This window comes from Anarrhichthys ocellatus, unplaced genomic scaffold, assembly GCF_004355925.1.
Source record: "Anarrhichthys ocellatus isolate YVR2014 unplaced genomic scaffold, GSC_Weel_1.0 scaffold5032, whole genome shotgun sequence".
Classification (NCBI taxonomy): domain Eukaryota; kingdom Metazoa; phylum Chordata; class Actinopteri; order Perciformes; family Anarhichadidae; genus Anarrhichthys; species Anarrhichthys ocellatus.
The window spans coordinates 1-3,747 of record NW_022285006.1 but is presented as its reverse complement, the minus strand read 5'-3'; the positions used below and the strand labels follow the sequence as shown (position 1 = coordinate 3,747).

Genomic DNA, 3,747 nt, shown 5'->3' with positions numbered 1-3,747 from the left:
TCTACTGAGACTCTGCTGTTGAAAAGCACTGATTCTACTGAGACTCTGCTGTTGAAAAGCACTGATTCTACTGAGATTCTACTGTTGAAAGGCACTGATTCTACTGAGACTCGGCTGAAGCCCCCCTAAAATGTTCTTCAGCCCCCCAAATAATTTGGCATTATTGGATTAAAAAAAATATATATATATTTTTATTTTTTATTAAATTAAACTATTGTTTCTCACATGGACAAGTTATTTATAACTCTAACATGCTACATATGTGCGTGCATTCTGGTTTGTATGTTTTCTCCCCCTTCAAATTACAATCCAACAGCCATCATCATACTTAACGATATAAAGTTGACACTGTGAGGTCCATTCTCCATCCATTGTGTGCGGGCCCTTTAAGAATTAGGATTTGGGAGTGACGCGGATATGAAAGCTAGTTTATCCGTCTTTCCTTTACAAGTAGGAAAATTATTTCTCTCTCTTTATTTGAGAAAAGTTCATATTTGTGTTGTCAAATTTCACTATGACCCTGAAATTCTGTCTCTTGTGTTACTGAATGCAAGCAAAACTACAGAGCAAAATCACACTCCTTCTGATTGAACCAATCTATGAACTGTCTGAAACAATGGATATCCACGGCCCCAAATGGGCCCCAAAAAAAATTGGCGCACGCTTGCCGCGCAAACATGCCGCTCCCCTTGGGGCTAAGCCCCCCCTTTCTTTGAATCCTAGAAACGCCCCTGCTTTGTATATATATATATTTATATATCAACATAAATAAGTGTTAGTGTGAGTGAGCAGAGAGAGACTCGGACAGAAGGAGGGACAGAGTCCACACCCAGCTCAGAGCCACCAATAACTTATTTGACATATTGTCACATCGGCACTTCCGGTTTCTTATTTCAGAATAAGACTCAGTGATGAAACTTGCAAGAAAAAAAAAAAAGTTCTTGATGTTGATGCAAAGCTGATTTCAATCAACCGTCACATGTTCACACCGGCACAATAATAATAATAATAATGATTTTCATCTCACTCAATTATGTCATTCTTAAAGCAGGGATACTTGGTAGTCCTGCTCAGAATTTAATGTTTTTTTACAGGATCTGGTTTGTGCAAACGCGATGCATTGTGGGTTCAATTTTTAACTTGATTTGTTCACGGACCATCACATTAAAATCTGTTCTGTTTTTACCGAACATACGGTCTCTTTATAAACAGCACAAAAAGTAAAGACATTAGTGTTTGGTAGATTATTTCTCTGTTGTAACGATGCTTCTTGGCAATAAATCTTAACCCATTGGAAAGTCTGTTTATTTACCTTTTAAATGGTCACATTCAAAAGGATCATGCATTTGTGGGATGAGCAGCAGAGTGGAGTATGTGGGTTACGCCCATGGAAGATTTGCCAATTCTTCTCTGCCAATGCCAACAGAGCGGTTCATCAGAGACGACCTGCAGAATGTGGGAGAGGAGGGAACGCTCTGCAGCAGTCCTCACCTCAACCCCAGAACACTTGTGGGATCAGCTGTTCGTGCCAGAGTGACCAACACAACCACAGCAGTGTGTGAGCAGGCTGGTGACCAGCGTGAGGAAGAGGAGCCAGGCTGTTGTGGCCGATATGTCTTGTTTCTTCAGACTTCAATCATCCAATTCACCAAACAAGAGTCAATGGCAGAATAAGCTGTTGGCATTGGCAGAGAAGATTTGGCAAATTGTTCATGGGCGCAACCCACATCCTCAGCTGTGCTGCTCATCCCACAAATGCATGTTCCTTATGAATATGTCACCATTTTAAAGTGAAATAAACAGGCTTTCCAACGGTATAAGATTTATAGCCAAGAAGTATTGTTACAACAAATAAATAATCTACCAAACACTAACGTCCTTACTCTTTGTGCCATATTTATGTTATAGGCTGTGATGTCTGGTGAATTCTTGGCGAGTTGTGGGCCAGTACGCTGTCCTAAAGGTGACATTAATGCTTTCATTTTGAAGGTCAGTTTCTACATGCTTCTATTTTTAAATCATGTCTTGTATTTTGCACTGTGTTGATTGTTTAATGTTTTGCACATTCCACCATGTCACACTCCTTATATGGGCAACATTAACAAAACAGTTCTGATGATGATGATGGTGATGAAGATGGTGAAGATGAAGATGGTGGTGATGAAGATGAAGATGGTGGTGATGAAGATGAAGATGGTGGTGATGAAGATGAAGATGGTGGTGATGATGAAGATGATGGTAATGATGAAGATGGTGACGACGACGATGATGATGAAGATGGTGATAATGATGAAGATGGTGATAATGATGAAGATGGTGGTGATGAAGATGGTGATGATGAAGATGGTGATGATGAAGAAGATGGTGATGACGAAGATGGTAATGATTACGAAGATGGTAATGATGATGAAGATGGTGATGATGAAGATGGTGGTGGTGATGAAGATGATGATGACGATGATGATGAAGATGGTGGTGATGATGACGATGATGATGAAGATGGTGAATGTGATGATGAAGAAGATGGTGAATGGTGATGATGAAGAAGATAGTGAATGGTGATGATGATGAAGAAGATGGTGAATGGTGATGATGGTGAAGAAGATGATGAATGGTGATGATGGTGAAGAAGATGATGGTGGTGGTGATGGTGACGAAGATGATGGTGGTGATGGTGACGAAGATGATGGTGGTGATGGTGACGAAGATGATGGTGATGATGATGGTGACGAAGATGAAGGTGGTGATGATGGTGAAGAAGATGATGGTGGTGATGATGGTGAAGAAGATGATGGTGGTGATGATGATGAAGAAGATGATGGTGGTGATGATGGTGACGAAGATGATGGTGGTGATGATGGTTACGAAGATGATGGTGTGATGATGGTGAAGAAGATGATGGTGAAGAAGATGATGGTGGTGATGAAGAGCTGAACTGAGATGAGGGATTCCGTCCTACAGAATCACAGACTCTGATCTTGGATTCCTCTCTGTACTGAAGGTAGTAGAGCTTTTATTCTGAAGGCTGCTTCAGTAAACTTCCGGTCCCGATGTGTGGTAACTGACTCCAGCTTGACGCATCTCTCTAACGGTCCGTCAGTCGGCATGACAACGCGCTCTCTCTCGAGGGCAAACGGGGAGCGGGCTGACGGGCGCGAGGATGGCAGCAGAAGAAGAAGATGGTAACCAGTAACGGAACCAGTAACGGGTCCAGTAACGGGACCAGTAACGGGACCGGCTCGGTCCATGTCCCCGTCGTCATGCAGAGCGCGCGGCCGGAGACGGTGACGGTGTCCGTGGTGAGCCTCGCGCTCGGAGCGCTGTCCATGGTGCTGCTGGTCACCGCCATCTCCACCGACCACTGGTACGAGACCGACACCCGCAGACACAAGAGCAACTGCGACCGCAACGGATCCGAGTCCAACGACCAGAAGAACCGGGAGATGCCCATCTACCACCTGCCGCTGGTGGACACCGGCAGCGGCGGGGCCCGGCAGCGGGACGTGTCGCTGATGAAGCCGATTCATGTGGGCAGCAGAGAGGAGGAGCTGCTGGAGAACTGGAGGGCCATCCTCGGGATGGGCATCCTGGAGACGGAGTGCGGGAGGCCGCTGTTCTCCAGTCACTCCGGGCTGTGGAGGAAGTGTTACTTCAGGGGCCTGGACACGGACATCGATAAGCTCATCGAGAGGGGTCAGATATACATACACACACACACACACACACACACACACACACACACACACA

At 44.7% G+C, this 3,747-nt stretch overlaps 1 pseudogene; it reads left to right on the top strand.

Moving 5' to 3' along the window:
* The first annotated feature begins 2,916 nt into the window (after positions 1–2,916).
* On the top strand, positions 2,917–3,737 carry LOC116379731 (transmembrane protein 178A pseudogene; annotated as a pseudogene).
* The last annotated feature ends 10 nt before the right edge of the window (positions 3,738–3,747 follow it).